At 40.0% G+C, this 24,845-nt stretch overlaps 1 protein-coding gene across 2 annotated transcripts in view; it reads right to left on the bottom strand.

Annotated features, from left to right (window-relative positions):
* The window catches only part of STAT3 (signal transducer and activator of transcription 3), a 57,424-nt gene extending 39,170 nt beyond the window's left edge, over nucleotides 1–18,254 (bottom strand). For both annotated transcript variants that reach the window (XM_063300731.1, XM_063300730.1), the window contains exon 1: nucleotides 18,126–18,254. The gene's annotated coding sequence lies outside the window, so the exon portion shown is untranslated. The remainder of the gene's footprint in view (nucleotides 1–18,125) is intronic.
* Between the last annotated feature and the right edge of the window lie 6,591 nt (nucleotides 18,255–24,845).

Here is a 24,845-nt window from a genome sequence, read left to right as displayed (position 1 = left end):
TTCTTAGCACTGTTTATCAAGTTAAATGGTCGTGAAAAGTTTTAAGAAATTAACATGTTCCCAACTGTTATAAAATTTCAGTCATCTGAATAAAGGTATTGCCTTTGTAACTTTTTTTTCCTCATGGCCAGCATGCTTGTTATTGCTTTTTACAAGGTAATGTTGTAAGACAGCCGAATCACTTGGGTGCAGATTTTTGAATTTCTTGTTGTGTTTTCCCTGTAGAGCAATGAATAAAGCACTACAGTAAATTGCTGCTATAATTTTTAACTGCTGTATACAGTTAAAAATTATAGCAGCAATTTACTGTAGGTGGGTAGACCAACAGGGCTTGATTTCTCTTCTTTCCTTTATGCATGACGACTTAGGCTATACTGCTCTACAATATAGCATTAGTCTATATGTCTATTAGTTTCAGTCTACAATGGAACTTACTTCCAGGTTATAGTACATAGGACTGCACTGAATATTTTGCCTTGTTACATCATTTAAGTCAAGGTTCTGTTTCCAGAAATGGTCAGCCAGAGGCCATAGGAAGATCACAGAAGGCACAGCAAAATATAAATTGCTGTGTCCTTTTGCTTGTTATCACTTATGAGAAGTGCACTGCCTTTAACAACGGAAGCTCTAGCAGGCTGATCAAAAGTAATACCAATAAATAGGACCAACTTCCTTAAATCTGATATTTTTGAGGACTAGCTATGAATGGGTGGCTCTTCAGGTGATTCTCAGGTGAACTTCATATCCCATAGTCTCTGACTATTGACTTTGTTGCTGATGGAACTCTGAAGTCCAACTTGGAAACCACAAGATCCCCCTCTCTGGGCCGTTTATTTATTTAAATGATTTATAGAGCTGCACATCTCACAGCAGTGATTCTGGGAGATGTGCAGCTGGCATAACAATATAAACTCATGATGCCGCAGTTCAACAATAACCCCCAAACAAAAAGTCACATCACCAACAGAGCTCACTTAACTGTCTGGCCCAAATGCCTGTGGGAACCGCCAAGTCTTCAGACCCTCACAAAAACGAACAAGTTCTGGGGCCATCTGGATCTCTGGGGGGCTGCTGTTCCACAGGGCAGGTGCAGCCACAGAGAAAGCATGACTCCAGAGTCCAAAAAGATGGTATTGTTTAATGGAAGGGACCCAGAGCATGTCATCTAGATCTGGTGGGGCAAGCAAAAACAGTAGGGGACAGGCAGTCCCACAAATAACCTGGTCCTGTGCCATGTACGGCTTTATATGTGGTAACCAGCACTTTGAATTTGACCCAGAAGCCTACTGGAAGTCAGTGCAGTAATCTAGTAATCTCTTATATCATGGACTCCTGTCCTACACTCTCAGTAATAGGTTTCCTTCCCTGAAGGCAAGTGGGATTTTCTTCAGTGCAAATATTCTACCTCTGTCTATGAAAAGAAGCAAGCTAAGGCAGTATAAAAGAAATCCTGTTTTTTTTCTTTTTTCCAAAAAGAGAAGACAACAAAGAGGAAGAATTGGAATTTGTGGCTACAATGAATAATCACAAAGCCTTCAAAAGCAGAACTTATGTAAATAAATGTATGACTGTGATGCAAATTCAGTTTTTATTGGACACTTAGCAAAACTATGTGACAGAAAGCTATACAGTACCTTCACTTTTATTAAGTGATTCTTGAAAAATTCCAGATCCCTGATTTGTACATTTAATGTGGTAAGTCAAGTGAACCCTTGCTTACAGCTGAAGTTTCTGGTGAAAGTATAACACAACCTGCCTGGTAACTCAGGAAGTTGTGTCTTTATTTCAGGATAAATAATATTCTTGGAAAGTATAATAGGAAGTGAGTTAATTGAGGCAGAGTCTCTTTCACTGATTTGAAATGCTTCTTCCCTAATCCACCTGGACTAAATAACTATTTATGAAGATAAGCTGTCAACTCTCTCACCTGCTATCTCTTGATTGTTTTTGTCTCTCTTTCATTCCTTTCCAGCCTCCCCCCAATCTCTCACTATAACCCTGTTTTACCCATTCCCCAAACACAGCTACCTATACAAAAATGTGAATAATTACTCAATTGCCCCTAGAAGGCAATGGAGGTTATACTTTCTCAGAGCAGGCAATGGTGTAGGCCAGTGTTTCTGAACTTTGGCAACTTTAAGATGTGTGGACTCCAACTCCCACTACTGGCTATGGGGAATTCTGGGAGTTGGAGTCCACACTTCTTAAAGTTGCCAAAGTTCAGAAACACTGGTGTAGGCTCTGGAACAATAACAAAAAAGGCTCTGAAAAATAAAAGGAACAGATCAGTTTGCTTGCGCAAACACTGAGGTTTACAGGAAAATGCTCACTCACTTCCATACACACAGTTTAACAAAATATTTGGAAGTTCTATATTTCTTAAATGAGGACTGTGCATGTTCAAAAACCATGGAATGCTTTGTGTCATTGAAAAAATAAGCAGAATCCCTGGTTTGTGGGGGATGGGGGCAGAAATGCAGCTTCTTAGAACTGATCTGTCCTGGAAAAAGGACTTGGCTTTGAAGAAGGAGGAGGAGGAGGAGATCCCACAATCTTTCCTTGTCAGACCCATCTCTGTAACTCTAAACACTTCTCAAGTATGTGTTTCTCCTGTTTTTCTCTCTGTACCTCAACCTTCCTGTAACTTAGTTAATTATATTATTGTTATATTAAAGGTGGCTGAAAGTGAGAACAGTTTCTGAGGCTGAGTTCATCTCAGAAATGAAATTTGGACTGAGTATTTCTCAGACAGACAGCTCACATGTTTCGGTGGTACCTCCTGTCCCTAATTAGGACGAAATGATCCAAGCAACAGGGAGACAAAAAAGATTAGCTAAATTTGAAGAGATTATATATTGTTTTCTTAACTGTTGGATACCTCTCTAGATACTAATACCTCACCCTGCAACCATTTAGCTCCCTTAAGCTTTCCTATTATGAATTTACCCTCCCCCCTTCCTACATACTAGCTGTTTTGGATTTTCTGATGTCTCATTTCTTAATATCTACAGTTAAAGCTTGATATTGAGAATGCTGTTACTATTACAGACCATGTTCCTGTAAAGATAGCTTTTCCTGTCAATAATTTAAATGCTCATTACAAATGGTCTCTGAACATACCTTTGTTGAATGATAAAGATTTTTTAAGCAGATGGAACAGGAGATGAGATACTTTTTAATTAACAAGTCCTTGATTTCATCACTGACTTGGGTATGGGGCACTGGCTCCTTAGACAAACAAATTAAGCAACCTATACTGTATCCTCTATTTACAATATATCTGAGAAAGCCCATATATTCTAGATCTATTCAACTATCAGCCCTTCAAGGTAGGGGCTAAGAAACTAATGCCATGTAAGTCAGTACTACTTTTATTGTACCAGCTACTGTATAGTAACAGAATCTTGCAAGTCTGAGTGCATTTCCCCCTCCCTCCCTTTATCTTTGTGTGAATTAGGGAGGGGCTGTTCTGAGACTATTGCTGAATTTACTTTCTTGAGTGGGGCTCAGGCCACCCTTATCTGACTGTTTCCTTGATAGTGGCTCTTCCTCCTGTCCTTCAAAGGCCATTCCCTCTTCCCTCTACAGAAACAGTTTTTTTTTAAATGTATACATTTCTCATCAACAGATAATTCAATTGATGCTACAACTATCATTTGACCTCTCCTGATCTCTAAGAAATGCTGAGTACAAATTAACTCTATATATTTAGGAAGGTCTCCTGCCCTGATGGTTTCCCAGTTCACTGATACACAGGGTTTTTTTTATTGCCTATTTTACTGAAATATATTTTGAAGTCTTTTCAAATACATTCTTTCCTCCCTAGTTTCAACTAGGCTAAAATTACTATTCTTCCTAAATCTAACAAGGATTCTAAGAAGTGTTCTAATCATAAATCCATTTCTTTGGTTACTGTAGATGCTAAGATTTTAACAGACTACTTGGCGTGCAGGTCACAGCTAGTTATTCCAACAATTGTAAAGCAACCCTGCTCAGGTTGTTAATTGATGTAATTGCTTTAACCTAAAGTTGATAGAATCTAGCAGCTATTTCTTCAGATCAGAGAAAGCTTTTGATATGGTTTCCTGGAGGTTTCTGAAATAGCTCTTGACTCATATTGGGTTTCCCCTGAGTTTTATATTGCGGATCAGTGTTTTACTATGTCACTAAATTTGATAATGTGAAATATATATTGTACTTTAGAAATAAGACAGAAATTTCAATTCATAATCTCATTTCATTAAAGTACAAGTTTCATACTATGATTAATAACAGAAATTGGAGAAAATCAAATCTGATGCTACGAAGTCTCAGTAATAATTTTGACACCTTTAGGGGCTTGCTATTTGGGGACAGTTTGCCATGGTGTTCCGAAAGAAACTAAATTAGTTACCGGACGTACAGTGGTGGAGAGTGTACTTAGACCTCTTTATATTTTTATTTAAAGAAGAATCTGAAGCCCTTATTTAGAACAATAAGAAAATGTCTCTTAAAAAAAAAACCTGATAAACAGTGTGTGTGGGACAGTGGCCTTTTGCTCTTTCAAAAAGAACCTGGGGATTACTGCCAAAAATTCGCAGAATCCTTATTTACTCACATACATGTACAAGAACTTTCAGTTGCTATTAAGAACACATCGTAGCGCTATCACGTATTAGTTCTTGAAACTAGGTTGGTGCCACAAGTCATTTTTCAAAGGTGCTACATATAAAAAGGTTATACAAAGATTTGTGGGTTGCTGTAGTACAGCACCAAAAAGCATGAGCTGGGAAATCCCTGGTTCAAGTTTCATCTTCACCAGATGACCTTAGCATAGCTCAGCCTCCCACTTGCAAAATGAAGATGATAAAAATAATGGTTTACTACATAAAACTTTTGTAAAGATATTAGAGAAATAAGTTGCGTGAACTATTCTGAATTCTATATATATACAAAATAAACAGAAATAGTAGTAGTTGGAAAGTACACTCATAACCAGCTTTCAGAGTGCAGCCAAGAGAAAGATGGGGCTGTAAAATTACAGGTTTTACTTCTTTTAGTGATCTTAATACTAGTCAGATTTTAAACCTTGGACTGTTGATAACTGGAGACTGGAAAAAGATGTTTGAAATAAACCTACTTTTATAGGATTTCTATTCTGCCAAGCAACAAAAAGTTCTCTGATGGTTATATTTATAATTTACTTCTAAGTAAACATGCATATGATTCAGTTGTACAGCAAACCCAATAATACACATACAAAATGTTATACAGAAAATTTCTTCAGGGTATTTTATGATTGAACAGGTCCTTGTTTGGTAAGAATACCCAGATAAGAACTTCTGAATTATTTTAGGATTTGGATACATATATTTACCCAGATATAAGAGTTTATTGGAGGAGATAATACATTTAGATACTAGGCAGATTTTACAAATAGTGCTTTTATTGTTATACTGCAACAACACAAAATTATTTCAATATATGGGAACATTAAAATAACTATGATTCCCCCACTTGTTCTTGGAACCAGAAAAATTAACTCTACTATTTCACTCCACTGAAGATTTAGAGATGATTAGCAAAACCTATCACTTTTCATTAAACTGCATTTACTGTGGCAGTAACACTATCAGATGCTCATAAACGTATTTCGTCAGTTATCAAAACAATGAAAGAGTTGGGCAGCAGAATTATATTACAATAATATCACACAATAAAAACTTATTTAAAGTCATATGTAAAATTCTAATGACATAGTATGCAACAGTAACATTTACTATGGCTGTGTTCCCTCCCAAAATGAAAGAAGATTCAAAGTCCCCTACAATGAGATAATTCTCCACGCTACAAAAATAAAAGAGAGTCTTGAGGCACCTCAACCCCTAAGCTTTGTGATTTGCATCCAAGTGAGGAATGGAAGAGATTTTCATCTCAGCTGTCATGCTCCTCAAAAGCCCATCCTCTGGCATTTCCCTTGAAAAGCAGGGAAAGGGTTTACAGTAAATGCAGAAGGCAGAGCTTGCTGGGAACTCTTTGGGAGACAAGGAAGAAGCTGCTTTCAGATTTGTTCCATGCATGCTGTATGGCATTTGGAACTGAACTTATAAAGCCAAGAAGCACAGCCAAATGTAATTAGCTGCCAAGAGTCTGCATAGAATTGCAGTAAGATATACATGTGATAGGGAGGTAGGTAGGCAGACAGATACATTGCGTCTACTTACCCCAGGGGTACATAACTTTGTAAAACACTTCACCAGTCTAAAGGCCTATTTCAAACAGAGAGAGGGTGGAGTGGAGAAAAAGAGAGAGAGAGAAAGAGGAAAAAAGAAAAAGGAAAAGGGAAGGCGGCTTGTCTCTCTCTCTCTGTCTGCCTGGATTCTCCTTAAACTCTTTCCTTTCCTCTGAAGGGAAGGGAAGGGAAGGGAAGGGAAGGAAGAAAGAAATCAAAGGTATCAGGAAATGGTTTTGGTTCCTCATAACAGAGAAGAACGTGAGTAGAAATAGTTGGGGGTCACCTGATTGCTCCAAAAGCAAAAGTGTTAACAAGGAAAAGGTGAAGAGACACATAGAGACATTAGAGAGGTATGGGCTTCTGACTTAAAATAACAGGTAAACACAGTGAGAAGTCTCAAAACCTGTCCATAAGTGAGAATGCAGTCATGCTGAGATATGGAAGGTCACCACTCACAAATGGGCCTTTTCCCTAAAAGCATCTCAGTTATAGAGCACTTTTCCCACTGGGCCCCTTCTTTGTTATCTTTCCTGTGCTAGGCAAATATTTTTTATTCTTGCAGAACTTTTAGCACTTTCGTTCTACTTCACACTTTTTAAATGGTTTGTTCTCTGTGAAATTAAGCAATTATCCATAATGAACAGAATCTGTTCTAATAGGGCAACAAAACGGATTGCATATGAAAACCATTTTTCACCTTATTTTGTCTAATCTAGATGTATGCAAAATACTTTTTGTTCAAAATGGGGTGCTTCAACCATTTTAGAAGTATTTCAAACTCGAAAGAGTTTATTTCAAACTGAAGAACTATTTTGGGTTCAAAATACTTTCAAAATTATCAAAACAGCCCATCTTGAATGCAAAATCACCGCTTCAAACTCAAAATGGGCCATTTCTAATTCTAAACTGTTCAAACTTGAAATGTCTTGTTCACCACACTCCAATCATTTGCAGAAAAGCATGGGGTAAAATGGAGGATGGGGCATCTGACAAAAATTATCAACCAACAAACTGAAACAGAATGACAAAATAGAGCATGCCAACACACTTTTCCAAGCAAAGCTAAAGTGGGAGACAATTTCATTTTTACCACATCTACGCAACAATAGGCACACAGACACACATGCTATCATTTCTTTCTACAATTAAGTACAACTAATAACAGCATTCTATCAGTGATCTCTTTCCCAACAGATTCTCCAGTCAAACTGCTAACAGACTCATCTCTGATCTGATTCTTCTCTACTGTTATTTGTGTTCTTCTCCACATTTTGTACACACACATGCCCTGAAGGAGTGGAATTGAATGATTATTTTCAACAGTGACTGACAAAGCTGGAAAGACGACAACTTGATGGCACCAAACATGTAAAAAACATTTGGAAGCATAATACATAAATGGATAATACATATTTCTCTTCTTACTTCTGGGAATATTTTCTGTACTTGTTGCCAAGCAGCCTTCATTTCAGTTTTTCTTGCAAAGTGTTTTTTAAAATTGTTTTGCAAACTTCAGGATGGAGTAGGATAGAAACCAAAATACCCCTGTTGCCTAACACAGCAAGTCTCGTAAGAGCCACAGCAAAGAAATGGAAACAGAAAGTTTTGCCTCTCCTGGTTAGTTTGTCTTTCTTCCACAGAAATGATACCTACTTGACTATATGACCTTTGGGTTCTCCCCCTGAGCTATATCTCAGTCTTATCTATGGGGAACAGAAATACACTACTCTGAACTTCAGAAAGCAAGCAAGCAACAAAGGGACAAGTAATTTAAAAATCTTTAAGACAGAGGCTGCTGCAAACTTGTTGGTGCATCTGATTGGAGAGGCTGAGAAACAGAATGGCAAAAAACAGGCATCTCTGTGATCAACCTTTTCCAATCTAGTTGCTCTTGTCTCCAACCTTGCAGTTCTTAACCCCTTTTCAGGCAGAGGTCTAAGTTCACCTGGGGCTGAATTTCTTTACTGCTAAAATATAAGTCCCATTTTCCTTAACCAAACAACTCACACAGGGCCTTTCTGACAAGTTTTTAATACAAAGCTTGGTTAATCAGTAACAAAAAACAACCAACCAATTACAGAAAACCACAACAATCTTACATAGCAGCAGCAAAATAATAAATACCACAATACCAGAAATACATCAACAGAAAACGAGCTGCCAGAGACAGTTCTGGAAAGTCACCTGTCACTTAAAAGATTTGGTGTTAGGGAGGCCTTCTGAAGAAGAGAAGTCTACAAAATTGACTCCATCAAAAAAAAAAAAGGCCTTCCTTCTGAGGGATTCTGGCAAAACGTTACAAGGATGCTTAAAGCAGGACTTCAGATATCAAGCAATATACAAGGAACATATATACTCAAATCTCAAACCATTTATCAACATGTACATTTCAAATGGCATTGCCTGAACTTCGCAGCAACAGTCTCACAGGCTTATTCACACATATCACCCTAATTCAGTTTGGTTAGCCTGTTACATGAACCCGGCCAATCATGGTTTGTTGAACAAACAGATCAAAATGTCTTAAAACAAACAAATGTGCTTGAAAAATAATAAATTACCCATTCATCAGAGAGGTTACTTACTGTGTGTCATGATCTGGGCAGGAAAAATCTGTTACATCAGAGGCAATTGGATTATTCAGTAACTCTCAATGCAAAGCTGTAGCAGATTTATTCACCTCAGAACATATAACCTGTTGCATCTGTCTGCAGATCACAACTCTGTATTTGCTTCTTTCCAATCAAAAGTCATAAATAACAACTTACACTATTAGTCCAAATAACTCAATATTTTTATATGACAGGTCAACCCTTGATATTTATTTTATTTTTATCCCGCCTTAATTTTATGAATAACTCAAGGTGGCAAACATACCTGATACTCCTTCCTCCTCCTATTTTCCCCACAACAACCCTGTGGGGTGAGTTGGGTTGAGAGAGAGTGACTGGCCCAAGGGCACCCAACTGGGTTTGTTAACCATACTTCAGCAAACAAACCATAATTCACCAAACATACTGAGCCATCAGCTATGGTTTACAAACCATAATAGCTGGGTTTATACAATTTGTAAAGGTACAACCAAACAAACCACTTTATGGCAGGATGATGTGTGAGCCCAGCCCATATTTCTCTCTGCGCTGCAATGCAGAGCCCTTCCATCTGGCAATAACTCTGAAAGTTATGCAGCACTAGCTGTAAATTGGGTGTGCTCATCTTACTTTCTGTATGCTGAGTATATGCACCTTTATGCTCATTTTGCATTATTTATTATGCTCTTAGTAGTCGCAGAGATGCTGGTCATACAAGATTCTGTTATTTCAGATAATAAAAGATGCAAGGAGTATGCAATATAATTATACAAGCATTTGAGAAAATTGTTCACAGCTATGCATGACACCCAGATTTCAACAGGCATTCCTCACAGAACCTCAACTTCACATTCAGTCTGTTTATTTGTGGAAGGCAAGAGTTTCAGGAACTTGATCTCACCATCAATGAGAAATTAATTTACGCTAGAAAGCAGCTTTTCTTCAAGATTAGAATTTTATGTGACAACTGCAACTGTCTTACTTTCATACAGTGTTATTTCTAAAACAAGCTAACACTAAAAAATCATTAATGATTTTTTCCTCTTCAGGTGAGACTAACTCGAAAACAAGTTCCCAACTATGAAAGTTTGCATTTAATTATGGAAGTCAGGCAGCCACATCTCTTTTTCTTTCCCGATTAAATTTTAATTATTATTAATATGCTTTCCCAATAATGGAGGTAACCAGCACCATCAGAGAACAGTCATACCATTCACATGACCCTCTTCTCTTTCACAAGATGGAATGCCTTTTCCAAGATGATGCTTGCCTTGATACTTTTCTCCCTTCAGAATTACTGCTTTCATTTATATGCAAACATGGGAACATTTAATAGACAGGCATCGTGATGAGGGTTCATGGGAATTATACTCCAGCACATCCCAGTTCAGTGGGAGTTATTTCTAATTAACTATACAATACAAATGATTATTATTTCTTTGGACAACTGCCAATATTTGACACTATCAGCACTTTCTGTACTTTTTCTATCATTTTGGTTTTGTTTCCTACGCATTTATCTCCACACTATTCTTTACGCATTTCCTATTGACAAACACGCCTCCTCTTCTCAGTATTAGTGGACTTATATATAGTATAAACTTTTCTAAAAAAAAAAACAAAAACCCACAGACAGCTGTGCATCGCTGCAGACACCAAAAATACAACTTCAGCTCAGCTGTTGTATGGTCAACAAGCATCTCTATAGAATGATCCAATAGCCAGGAATTATGTTATAAAGGGGTCTGTCAGGAGAAAATAGTAAGACAATGAGGGCACAAGAGAAAAAAAAAAAGTCTGACATGTAAAAGTGTAATGCCATTTTTTTTCAAATACCAATGGAAGATTGTGGAAATACTGGCAACCAAACAGGTAGAGTCACATGGGGATCTATCCCATATTTGGCCAATTACAAATACATAAGTAGGAGACAAGGCTAATGTGGCTTTGTTGCTGCTAAGGTTGTGATCATCAGGACCTGGACGCATAAGATCTCACCACACTTTTAGGTATGAAGTAGAAAAATGTCAATATATAAGAAGTTTCAGAGCAGTCCAGTTAGCAGATATAAGGCAAAGATGTTTGGAAGTGTTTGGATTAGATTCCTAGAGCTGTGTACCTTTGAGGGACATCTTAGAGCATGCTGGAAGGCATGTCAATATTGTGAATCTCAGTTGTAAATGAGTGAATGTTTTATACATACACACACAAACCACATTTGATTTCCCTTTCTATTTGTCTATTTTTCTTTCTTTTTAGATCTTATTTTTTCTAAACCATATACATGCAAATTGTATGTTTGTTGTTAACTACTGGGACTCTGAGTAGATAATGTCAGGATACAGTTTTACTTAAATAAAAACGTTGGCACGTGTTTGTGCATTTCAAAGAGGAAGGAAAGTAAATGGATTAGAAGAGAAGGAAAAGTTAGACTAGTTTTGCATAGATGAAATAATTAGATACAACAATATAAAATTACTTCCCCCCCCCCAGTTTTTTGAGTACGGATGCAAAAGATATTCACAGAGTTCAATCAAAGTTATCTAGAAAACTCATGAATAGGACATAAGGACAACAGCTTTCACACACTCATAATACTACTACTACAACTAATAATAATGATGATGATAATAATAATAATAATAATAATCATACTCACCAGATAATATTGAAAATATGTTGTTTGAGAGTCAGGAGATAATCATCACAAATAGCCATTCTCCATAATTTTGTGTAGTCCTCTTTTAAACCCATTCAAAAGTTACAGCTGTCCCTATTGTCATGGTCAGATCACACCCTGGTGGCCCTGAGATTCTCTTATGCCGCTGCCCCCCCCCCGGGAGGCAGGACCCATTCGATTGGTCTGCCCCCGGCAACTGATGGACCCAGCAGGGTTTCAGAGGGAGCTGGGGGTTATACTCAAGGATCTGCTGCATGGTCCAGCAGAGGCCCTGGCCACTGCTTGGAATAGGGAGGTGGCCAGAGCCCTAGACAAGATCACACCTGTGAGACCTCTCTTGCCCCATTGAACCTGACACTCCCCATGGTTTACGGAGTTGAGGATTCTGGAGAGGGTTAAGAGACGTCTAGAGCACTGCTGGAGGAAGATGAGGACCGAATCTGACTGAACACAGGTTAGAGCCACCATTAAGGCCTACCTTGTGGTGATAAGAGTGGTGAAGCGTCAATACTTCTCTGCTCTTATCGCATCTGCAGAAGGCCGCCCGACGGCCCTGTTTAAAATTACTCGATCTCTTTTGGGGAAGGTGAGCTCAGTGACCCACCTGCAGGGCCGTGCAGAGAAATTTGCTGAGCATCTGCAGGATAAAATCGCTCAGATCCGCTCCAAGTTAGATTCTAAGTGTGAGGCATGGTCTGGAGAGATACCGGGGGAATGTACTTACCCAGTTATCTGGGAACACTTTGATCCTATTGGACCTGAGGAAGCGGACAGGATCCTACGGACAGTAAATGCCATCTAGATCCATGCCCCTCCTGGCTGGTAAAAGCAGCTCAGGAGGTGACATGTGGTTGGGTCCAGGCGATGGTTAGTACATCCTTGAGAGGGGGGGTGTTTTCAACTGCCTTTAAGGAGGCGTTGGTACACACCCTCCTCAAGAAACCATCGCTGGACCCTCTGTCCTAGACAATTTTCGTCCAGTTTCCCACCTCCCCTTTTTGTGGAAAGTGGTTGAAAAAGTGGTAGCATTGCAGCTCCAGAGGGTTCTGGATGAAACAGATTATCTAGACCCCTTTCAATCAGGTTTCAGGCCAGGATATGGGACAGAAACAGCATTGGTTGCACTTATGGATGACCTCTGGCTGGAGCGGGATGGAGGGAGTGCATCCATCCTGGCTCTTCTTGACCTCTCAGCAGCTTTCAATACCATCAACCATGGTATCCTTTTGGGGCAACTCAGGGAGCTGGGGGTGGGCAGCGTGGTTTTGCGCTGGTTCACCTCCTTCCTCCAGGGCCAGACCCAATTGGTGGTGATAGGGAGCGAGAGGTCCGACCCTCAGCCCTTCCTTTGTGGGGTGCCACAGGGTTTGCTCCTTTTCAACATTAGCATGAAACCACTGGGTGAGATCATCTGTCACCATGGGTTGAGATATCATCAATATGCTGATGATACTCAATTGTACATCTCCATCCTGAGTGAGTTAAGTGATGCCGTGACTGCCCTCTCTCGGTGCCTGGGGGCTGTAGGTGCTGGATGGGGAACAACAGGCTTCAGCTGAACCCTGGTAAGACGGAGTGGCTGTGGGTTAATGGCTCTTCCATATCCGGGAAATTGTCATCTTTGGTTCCAGATGGGGTTGCACTACCCAGACAGACCCAGTGCATAACCTGGGGGTCCTCCTGGACTCATGGCTCCTGCTTGAAGAGCAGGTAGCAGCCATGGCCAGGAGGGACTTTGTGCAGCTTCGTGTTGTGTGCCAGTTACACCCTTTCCTGGATCAGGAAGCCCTTTGAACAGTCACACATGCCCTTGCTATCTCCCACATAGACTATTGCAATGCGCTCTACATGGGGCCACTTGAAGAGTATCCAGAAGCTACAACTGGTCCAGAACGCAGCCATGTGGGTTATTTTTGGTGCCCCTAGATCAGCACACATAACACCTCTATTGCATGAGCTGCACTGGGTACCAGTCTGCTTCCAGGTCCAATTCAAGGTGTTGGTTATCACCTTTAAAGCTCTACATGGCATGGGATCAGTTTACCTGAGGGACTGCCTCTTCCCCATTACATCAACCCGTCCCACCCAATCATGCAGAGATGGCACGTTGCAGACCCCGTCTACAAGAGAATTCTGTTTGGCGGGGTCCGGGAAGCAGGCCTTCTCTGCAGTAGTTCCTCCCCTGTGGAACATGCTGCCCCTGGAGGTGAGGTTAGCCCATCACTCCTGGCCTTCCAGAGGAATCTAAAGACTTGGCTCTGCTGACTTGCTTGGGGTGGAGAAGGAAGTAGCTCCACGTGGGGATGGCTGGCACCTTAGAGCACTCCTCACACACTGAATTAGATCTTTTGCCACTTGGATTTTATTCCTATCCTTATTTTTATATCTATTTATTAATGGTATTTATATTTTTATATATTGTATTTGTATTTTATTTACTGTTTTAATTGACTATCTTGTTGATAGTCCTCAGGAGCTCTGAGTCCCTCCAGTGGGAAGAGATGGGCAGTGACAGATTTGATAAATAAATAAACTGTTTGCTGTCTTCACATCTGATGGTACCTAATTCCATATTTTTATTATGCTTTGTGAAAAAAAAGTACTTCCTTTTCAGTCTTGAAACTATCAGCCTTTAGTTTCAATATATGATCCTAAATTCTAACATTGTGAAAGAGGAAGAAAACCTTCTCTCCATCCATATTTTCCACTCCATATTGTTATATTCTATCAACCCTTATACCTCTATGTTATAAGCTTAATAAATGAACAAAAAGCCCAAACAACCCCAAGCTATAATTTTTCTTCATAGGGGAACATATTTCCCCTACAAAGAAAAAAGCTGCCTTTCTTATCCTTTTTAACATTTGCTGACTAAAACTGTACATTGTACTCAAAATGCAGTCACACCTAGGAGTTTTATTAGGGTCTCTCTTTCCTAATGATTCTTAGCATGGAATTTGCTTTTCTGACAGCAGCTGACATTCTCACTGACTTGTCCACATTAGTCCAAGATTCCTTTCCAAGATGAGTCACTGCCAGCTCAGACATTAATCTGTATGTGTGCATGTGAGTGTGTGCCAGTGTACATCACTTTGCCCTGGTTGACACTGAACTCCATTTATTATTTTAAAGGAGGAAGAGGATGTATCTAACAGTTTTTCTTGTCTGATCTTGGAGGACATATTCCCCTAAATCCTGTACTCCAGGGACAGCCTCTTGGATAGCAGGATGACAGCCTTAGAGACTTAAATTCCAGAAAGAAAAAAATCATACTACCACACAGATGCCTCTTAAAAAGAGAAAGCTAAGAAGCAGTGCAATGTATCTCTAGAAGCGCTAAACCATAGACACAGCAGTCAAAATGGTCCTTTCTCATGTCCCAGCCAAAAATTCATTGGAAGCTGATGGGACGTTCAAGAAGGCTTTGCTGATTGTTTTACAAGTAAGTGTCTTTCAAGTAAGTTGCCTGTCATCCATATAGAAATTATTTTCAAATTTTTCCTTGTTTTGATATCTGATGGTTTTCAAACTGATGGGTACACAAACTGAAACGTAGAATTGTGCTTTGAACACAATTCCACTATCTCATTGTTCAGCAGAACTGTCATGTTACAGGTAGGCAGGCAGCCAGATTAAGCTTTAGTTGAATTCAGTGGCCAATCAGTTCTTTGCACAACAGGTGTGGTGAGGAATTTTCATGCCTAACATCCCATATTGCTGAAATATAATTTCTAGCAACTGAACTGGCATAGCTAATTATGAAAGATCCTGGAAACTATAGTCCAGCACCCTTTGGTAGACCATAATCTCTCCACGCTTGCACTAAAGATGCCATTTTGATAAAAAGCATCTTGTCAGAAGACTTGATTTGCAGGTGGCTCCAGTTTTTACAGTTGGTAGACCTTCTGAAATTTCAAAATCTATTCATAGCAGAGCCAGATTTAATATATCTAATATTCTCTCAACCAAATAATCTTTCTATTTATTCTAGGGAAAAAATGAAAGCAAATTTGTTCTGCATACATGACCTTTAACAAGCTTAACTTGTTCCAGACAGTCAGGTCTTCCTGCCAGATTATGATGGATTATGCATAGAAAATAGACGACTGGTCTTTATAAACAAAGTCCTAAACAAGGACTGCTATCTTACCTTGGCTTTAAATTTTGACCTAAGACAAACACACTGTGGTGGTTTCAACACTGCAGATGCCAGGTGATAGAATAGCAGCAACAGCCAAAGAGGAATGATAAAACTAAGTTACTGTACACAGTGGGACAGAGCCCCTACTCTCAACAAGCAGCCTAGGAAGCCTATACCCCTGAGCATTTCAGGCTAAACAATCATTACCCTAGAAGATGTGGTACTGGATCAACAATATTACCTCCCCTTTGAAGTATCAAATTAACGGATAAACATTTCTATTTCTTTGGAAGGTCTCTCTCCATCTTTCTTGTCCTCCAGTTTTCTTTTCCCCAACTGACCAGGGGTATGGAAGTCCAAATACTCCAGTGCTTAATGCAGGGCTTAATGCAGGGGCAAGGAATGATAATCCTCCAAAATGGTTATTGAATATAATTCTTATCAGCCCCACCCTGCATGAGAACTTAGTTCACCAATACCTGCAGACTTTAGCCTTCCCCAAACTTTTTAGAATTGAGAAGCACAGAAATTGCAGCAACAAATAAATAAATAAACCTGGAGTTCTCCTGAAATTCAAATCCCAAAATTCTTTATCAGCACTGCCTTCGGCTAGGAATTCTGGGAGTTACAATTTTAATATAATAGTTTTAATATTGCCATCTTAGATTTTATATTTATATTTATATGTATATTTGTATTTACAAAGTATGGTTTTTAGTGTATTTTAATCTGTATTTATTTGTAGTTTATTGTAAACCACCAGAGTCGCTTCAAGTAAGATGGGCAGTGACGAAATTTGAAATATAAACAAACAAACCTATCTGGAGATATGTTAAAGCATAGGAAAGCTGCCTTAGAGAAAGAAAGGAACTTAAGAATGTGAAGAACATTACTCACACCGCACTTGCAAATGAAATTGTTATATATATAAAAATAATTTAATAACAGATAAATGTACAAAAAGCCTATTTCACACAACACATGGTCAAAAGAGCTCACTTTTCTCTAGCATGTTTCCGAACCAGGCTGTTCAAACATGCTTGAACTAATCCTTAACTATTGCTCCAAAGTTCTCAAAACTATTTGGGTCTTAGAAATTCTACTGGACAAATGTGGAAAGAGCCACGCATCCCTATATCCTCCATCACCCACCCAGGTATGCTAATGCAGTCCTAGGCTATGAATATCAGTGGAATGACCTCAAGAAGTATAATAGCAAGTGAAGGCCTGTCTTGGAAACAGAAAATAAACATCTCTTTAAGATTTCTAAATCCCACCAGACTGCAGACTTTGGACTACCCAATATTGCATTGGAGCTTTCTGTACATAAAGCAACACTCTTCCCAGACTTAATCTATTGAGACACTTGTGAAAACAGAAACTTCCTATCATTTCGCTGACTGCACACCAGCACTCAATTCAGCCAGCAGTGCCACAAGGTCAGCCTTTCTTTGCGATGTTTCTGTAATTTGGTGTAAGGGTGAAATCTTCAAAACTCTTTAATAGGTAAGCCACATCTAGTGCAAAATCTAATTTCTGCCTAGACACCACACTGACAGGGTGTACATACATTATGTTTGAATAATTAGCTAAACCAAGCTTTTCCCCGAAAAAAAAGATACACAACAACATCCATTCCATACCCTAGGCCTGTGATGTCCTACTTCTCTCCTAGTCAATTTTTTTTTCCTGTTGTTGGGGAAGCAGAACAGGCTTCAACTTCTCTGTATCAGCAGTCTGCATAACCGTATACCTCTTTCTATTTTCCTGTTTCCTCATTATCTCCGTAGGCCTGTGGAATTTTTGAGTGGTACGTAGAGTTAGCCTTTTAGAATAGCAACACTTAATTCCTATTTAGCCGGATTTTTGGAGCGCAACTCCCATTGTCTCTAATCAGTGTAGCTATTCCTCAAGAACTATGGGAATTGCAGGCCAAAGCAGCAAACAATACAAAACCATCATCCTTGCCCACCATACATATTCCCTGGCTCCCTAAGAAAGTAATGGCTGCCAGGATTCCCTAAATTGCATCACGTGGTTCGTTCCAATTATCAGAACTCTTTCCTGCTTGGCAGAACCAAACCAGCCAAGAAGCCACCAGCACTCTCAACTTTCCTCCGAGACCAGACACAGATGACTGACAGAGTAGCTGAAGGGTCCGCTTGCTCCCTCTGTTAATTTCTTTTCCTTTCAGTTCCCACCTTTCACTGCTCTCTCGCAACTACTTATCCCCTACTAAAGCTCCAGAACTGTTATCCCTAATTTATGCAACGAAAGTCCGTCCGTTCGGAAATAATGGTTTGGGATAAAGGTATTGTTTTCATGCATCGGAGATGTGCTCTAGTCGCGGGGGGGGAGCACTTTGCACATGTTTAGAGGCAAGGTATCTTTTAGCAGAAGTTGAGATTTGGCATTACGTCAAAAAGTTCGGTTCTATTCTTGACGGCCCCGTCCTGTCCCGTCCCCATTCCTTCCAGTACCACCTCGTCTTCAGCCTACCTTCGACTCTCCCAGTGTCCCTTGGCCACCACCGGGGCCGTCCGCTTCTCGTCGCCTCGTTTCCAGCGCTTCCCGTCGTGAGTTTGGTCCTGCCCACTCGGCCGTAGCATCAACGCCACCCTTCACTAGCGACCAATCGCTTGCGAACCCCGCGGACCTTTCGCCGGGGGGCGCACCAGCCAGCCAATCAGCGTGCGCCGCTACTTTTATTATTCATCGGGCTGTTCCGGTCTTTACTTCCTCCTCCCGCCGCTTTGCTGGAAACCCAGCTGAGTTCCGGGCAGTGTGTGACGTCGACCCCACCTCTGTTGACTTGTTTAAAGAAGAGGGAGGAGAAGGAGGAGGGTTAAATTTCTCCGAGGCTTTTAACGGGTGCGCGTGAGGATCCTGAGGGGCGGGGCCCGGCTGGGAGTGGGAGGGAGCGAGCTAGTGGGGGGCTGGATCTCCACCTTCTCCAGGCGGGGGCGCAGCGTCTGCTACCCGCGGCTTAGCCACAGACGGTCGGAGGTGCGGCGTGAGCGCGCGTCGCCGAAGGAGACCGCCCCGCGGGGAGGGAGGCAGCGATGTTGGCGAGAGCGTGCAAAAAGGAGGAAGCAAGAAGCGTTGCTGATAAGGCTTGCTCACGGTGGAAACATTGCGCAAAAGGAGCCTGACGCAGAGCTCGCCTCCTCTTTCCCTCTTGCAAGATTCATCCGTTTGCTCGCCCTGTAGCCGCGGCGGGGAGGATTGAACGCGCCCCGGCCTTGGGAGTCTCTCTCTCCCCCCTCCAGCTTATTTTTTGAGGGGAAAAAATTAGAAAGTGGGAACTAGAGAGGGAAGTGACAGATTTGTGGTGGTTGGAAGGATTTAAGTAATTTTATTAAAGATTATAATTACAATAATAAAAACTAATATAAATCTTAAAAGATAGAAAAATAGGAGTAAAAGGTGCAAAGGGAAAAAATAGGAAAGGCATAAAGAATAGAAAAAAGAAAAATAATATAGTAAAGAAAAAGGAAATATATAAAGAAGTGACTCCTAACCTTTATCACAAGTATAAACAATTTTAGTAACTTTTCAGCTCTTAAATTATAACAAATGATCATTTCTTCCCATATCTCATCTATAAACAAATCCATAAAGCATCCTCATTTCAGTCCTGGTGTCAGCAAAAGCCCATTAAGGGTACCAGAAATAACAACTTACTTACTGGAACCGTGATCAAATAAACCAACTTTATATTCCTTCCTTTTACTTTTAACTGATTGTTGTTTTAATTGATTACTGTAAATAGCCCAGAGTCCCCCAACAGGAGGAGATGGGCGGGGACAAATTGGATAAATACATAAAATTTTAATCTTTAGTTCATTCAGATAATGTAGAACTTGATTTCTTCTCACAAGATTCTTCAAAACTAACAAGTCTCTTTTGTAAAACTAAAATAGAATAATTAACCAGGTCACTCTCTTGGTTTATTGTTTGTATGTCTTTTTTAATTATTAAAACATCAGCTGGTCTCTTTTGTATGTCGAGTGTAACATCTTTTTCCATGTCATTCTTGTAGCCTGACATTTCTAAGTCCACTTTCAACTTAGTCTCTGTCTTGTCAGGTAAAACTTGTTCCTCTTCCATAACAGCTTTTGGACGTAGTCTATCCATAGAAGCAGATATCAACATTATTAATATTAATTTCTGACTATTTTTTGGAAAGTATCCTTCAGTATTTCCAGTGTTAGAATATTTTGTGCCATTCTGTAACAGTCAAATTTATGTGTTCTCCTCCTTTAACAGGAGAAGTTAGAGTTCCCTCTAAAGTCCTTTTTTTTTTTTTTCAAAACAAGCATTTTCCTGTGAGGAGGATTCTATATAATTAATTCCAAAATCTTATGTCAAATTTATCTGGACCCTTAGTCCATTTGTAGCTTTCCAAAACCAAAGTTTTAATCAACCTTTTGCTGTTTATTTAAAAAAAAAATTTTAAACTTCTTAAGCTTGTAGTTAAAATTTTCTTAAGGATTGAAGGCAGACTCACCCGATGTTTTCAGACATGTCACTCCAAAGGTTTCTAATAGCTGAAAAGTTGTTAAGCTATTTCTGAATGTGATTAGAAAAGGAAGTATGTGAACTTAGTGTCCTTTTAAAGGCACTGACCGTGGTTTAAACAAGATGGCTATTCCCTCGTTTGCCAAAACCCACCAGAGACAGCTGTCTTGGGGTCTCCTCATGAGGAGCAACTGTTTGGAACACTTGTGGGTGATCTCTGGTCCTTTATCTGGATAGGTTCACTCACCAGCTCTTTGTTGTTCACCGTGGTCGTCAGCTCCAGCCCCAAATATGGCTTGCTTGCTTATGGCGTAGCAAGTTGAGTGAACCCAGTAGCCATTGTAACAAGTACAGCAACTGAGGTGCACTCAATAAACCATGCTTAACATGCTCTCCATACTTATTTTCAGCTAAAATTATTGCTATTATCACATGATTCTCAGACTTGGGACTTTTCTGTTTCACAGTAGGAAACTCTTGTGCCATTTAGCCAGCTTTCTATTTTTACCCTTCAGGGGCACTCTGTGGCAATGGCTCATATTTAAGCCTCATTAGGCTGATCTTAAAAAAAAACTTAATTCAGCAAACAGTTGATGTCCTAAGAGCTTGCTGACTTCTCTCTTTTTTTGTCATTAGCCTCATTGCTACATAGCCATTATAGCTTAGTCTTATCATTAGGTACAGTCAGACCACAGATACTGGGATGTGGTGGTTGCAAGGTATTGGAAGAGAAAAATATGACATGTAGACAGCTCTTTGCAACCTGCTGCTACCTTCAGGTTGCTGTCCCATTCTATGAGCAGAGAGACTATGGAATGGATGAATAGTCTTCGAGGAGAATCCCAATTCTGTCCTGGGAGTGTTACACACACGCTCCCAGGTTCAGCTTATGGTCATTCATTCACACACAGCCTATTGAGGCACACAGGTCTTCTAAGCCATCCTAGCTTTCTACCTGGATTTTCCAGATAGGTGCAGCTTGAGCAGACAGCCCTGGTCAACAGCCAGGAATAATTAGGGATACATAAAAATCACTTCCAACCAAACACTGAGGCACAACAGGTTCTTTGAAATATACCATGGCCCAGTGAATTTAAAGTAACAGGAAAAACTTTACTGGTTGCAAGGTACATTTGCTCTTCTCACACGCACACACGCACTCATTCACTTGCCCACGTCCTCCCAACTAGGCTGCCAGGCACTAGCTAGAGAGACAGAAGCCGCCAAGTCTGGATCCAAAGACGACTCGAGTAGGCCGGCTCTGGGACCCCTTTTATCCCTTAAAGTCCTTGCTTTGTTGATGGGATTGGCATGGGGGTTTCCATTTGCTTAGGCCCCTTTGCTCAGGCCCAATTTCCTTTGTTGCTCAGGTGACACATTTTTTTTCCTTAACGACTTCCTTCCTTCTTGTCTATCTCCCTGAAGGGATCTTTTAGACAAGATACCTCTCTGCTTTTGTCCTCTTCTACTTGCGTGCCTGCTCCATCTTTAGGAAATGGCAGCTTCAGCCTAGTCTCACAGGAGCCTGTCACGAAATGAAGGCACACAAAATGTAAAAACTTATTATTAGAAGACTTATAGTTTTCTTGAGTGGCCATGCTATCTCCTTGGTGATGCAGCAGATATTTAACTGCATAGATCTAGGAAAAGTACCAATCAAAGCAAATATTACATAGATCTAGTGTATTTCCCTTCATGTCACCTTTCAGTCACTCTGATAAGACCAGTGGATTGATCCTGGGTGAGGTTTTTCATGGTATGAAATGTGTGAACTGATCTAGTGTTAACTATAATGTATTTACTTTATGGTGTGTAGGTGATTTATATCAGGAAAACAACATAATAGAACAGGTTGAACTTTTCTCCTGGTCCTAATCCCCTTCTACATCACTCAACGGATACAGTTTGGGTCTTTCCTATAGCTGTTTTAACTAAAAAGCAAAGATGATTCATGACCTTTCAACCAGCATCTTGTTTAGTCCATGAGATGGCAGACTGGGTCTGGGAAGAGCTGTGTCAAACAGCCAAAAACCTTCTGTATAGAAGAAAAATACTATACATGTTGAAAAATAGAGAAGGCTAGATTATTTTCATAACTTGGCAGAAAGTTGGAGAAACATTTAGTCCTGTGGTGTTCCACCTGCAATCTAATATGGCCCTGATGCACCCATGCTAAACCATAATGTAGTTTATGTCTTAGTGTGTTTTATAAATGCAATTAGTTGTGATTTACTGTACTGCAATCTACAGTCAGAGATTTGAGAGCTCACTGAGCCAGGTCCTTTATAAGCTGGGGTCAGCATTCCCAGTTCACAGTATTTAGGAACCTGTACTCAGTGCAACAAGTTTACATTTGTAACACAGATGTACTGTACATGCTTGTTGGCTGCTGTTTCCAGAAATGCATTTATATTCCCTGTCTCTGAAACAGGACAAAGACCATTTTCACAGAATTCAGTCCCTTATACTGTTGTGTGCCTTTATTATAAGTTTAACAGAGGGGTATTTGTTTGAAATACCATACTGGCCAATATGTTTCCCATATGTATTAAGGGATAGGTGCTTTTAGTCCAATTTTTTGTAACTAGTAGCAGACAGAAGCTCATTGAGTCTTTTTATACAAAATGTACTCTTGGCTTTCTTTCCAGGAAGTGGGGCTTTGTAGATGTTGCCATACTTAACTAGACCTCAAACTCATTTCAGTTTACTGCAAATTACCCAGAATTCTACAAAGAGATAAGTGTCTACTTTCAGTTCTATCTTCCTTTCTCCCTTACTTCATCCACTTAATTAGATTTATCTTTTATGGTATAGCTTTTGGGAATTGTCCATATAAGCTCTGCTATCTGTTTGCCAAGTGAATTTTGGTTTTGGGAAAATAAATGCAACAATAAACTAAACCATGAAAGATGTGAGATAGATTAAAGGAATTATTAAGAAGGTGAAGATCTATGGAGCATTAAAGCTGTTAACTGCTCATAATCACGATGGCTGTATATGACGTCAGTAATACCAATAGGTGTTTTGGAATGCCAGGCTCTAGAGAATATGAGCAGGAGGGTGCTTTCATGCTTTCTATCTGGCCACGTTTGCATTAGTCTGATCCAGAAGGGCTCGTTATGATTGCTATTGCTTTTCATTGTGCAATATACTAGTGATCTGTTGGAATTTAAGTTTGCATACTGACTTTCTGCACTTATAAATCTATTAACCAATAGGAGCAGTAGAAGTAGAGAAAGTTAGCAGAGGGCTTCTGCACTTTTATTTTCAGTAAATTCTAGTAAGATTCGTGCTAAGATAAAGATAACTCTGAGCTGTGTAGTTCAGGTACTTACCTGACTCAAGCTCTCTCATAATGAGGAGAGTACACTGCAGGCTTTAGGTAGACAAATAACTTTGCATTTTTCTCTCCATACCTATTGTCAACTGCATAAAGCTATCTGCTAACTAATATGGTTCTCCTGCTCTTTCTTTATAAATGATGTTCCCACAAATAGTTGTACTAGGAGGCAGAGTTTTATACTTTCTCTACCTCTGCTCCAAAAAGAAGTTGCTGTTTTGAAGTACAAAGGTCAGAGGAGTCTCTTGTGCAACTGACTGAGTTAACCTCGATGTAAGTGGAGGCTATTCCAGTCTGCCTGATGACATTGCGGGAAGAGCCATCAAAATAAGGGAACCATTCACATCACACTGCTTTTTGGAAAAAGGGCTACTGAAAGAGTGAAAAGATGCCAGAAAGCAGCTTAGGCACTTTCACTGAAAAAACTACTCCTTTCTCGATCTGTAGAATCCAACAGGAAATTAATCACTGGTTACTTCCTTAAATATTTAAACCATATACAGCTAGCTGCTGGATATTGTGTATTGAGGGGTCAGAAGATTTTCAAAATGTGACTTGGTTTATAAGTCTGAAGCTCAATTTATGGTACAGCTAGACAAAGTGATAGATGCCATGATTAGATGTCTGTAGTTTTTTTTTAAAAAAAATATATATTTCCCCCATTTGGATTGTATTCAAAAAGAAGACTTGACTTTCCCCCACCCCATGCCATTTTCCTGATGTGAAATTCTACCATCATCAAATGGAATTGGCTCTGCAAGGGGAAGCAGACAGATACTAGACATGTACTTGGACAAGAATGATAGGGTGCATCCTTTTCAAACAGTCCCAGGATCCATTTCTGTTTATCTCCTATGAGGACAGGGAAAGACTCATGAAACCTGCAAAGCCAGTTCCAGCTACACAAAGGGTGATACTGTGCTGTTGCCTAAACTGCTTGTCTCCCCTGCTGCTCCAGTTTATTGAGCCAACTTCAGAAATCCGTCTGGGTTGCAGTGGGACTGGGCTGGTGCTCTGGTCTGGCCTATGGCCACAGTGGGCCCTGACTGATCATTTCTCTGTCCTTCTCATCATGCTGGCTGGCTGCCATGTGGATGGGTTTACCAGTGCCTGCCTCTTCCTTTTAGGGATTGCTTCCTCTTCATTGGTTCACATGCCTTTTCTTTGCTTTCCAAGATGTTTGCACAAATGGATGCCTTCAATCTCCTTCCCACAGCTTTCAACACTGATGTAGACCCTTTCTTTTTTTCCCATCATGGTACCATAATTGCTCTGATGCTACAATAAGCAATGCAACAGGGGAACAGGTTGTTCTTCCACTTGTTCATGTTCTATAGGTCCATGAACACTTTGTAATA

Source organism: Candoia aspera, chromosome 4 (genome assembly GCF_035149785.1).
Source record: "Candoia aspera isolate rCanAsp1 chromosome 4, rCanAsp1.hap2, whole genome shotgun sequence".
NCBI lineage: Eukaryota > Metazoa > Chordata > Lepidosauria > Squamata > Boidae > Candoia > Candoia aspera.
The sequence above is the reverse complement of the archived record's forward strand: the minus strand, read 5'-3'. Positions and strand labels throughout refer to the sequence as shown.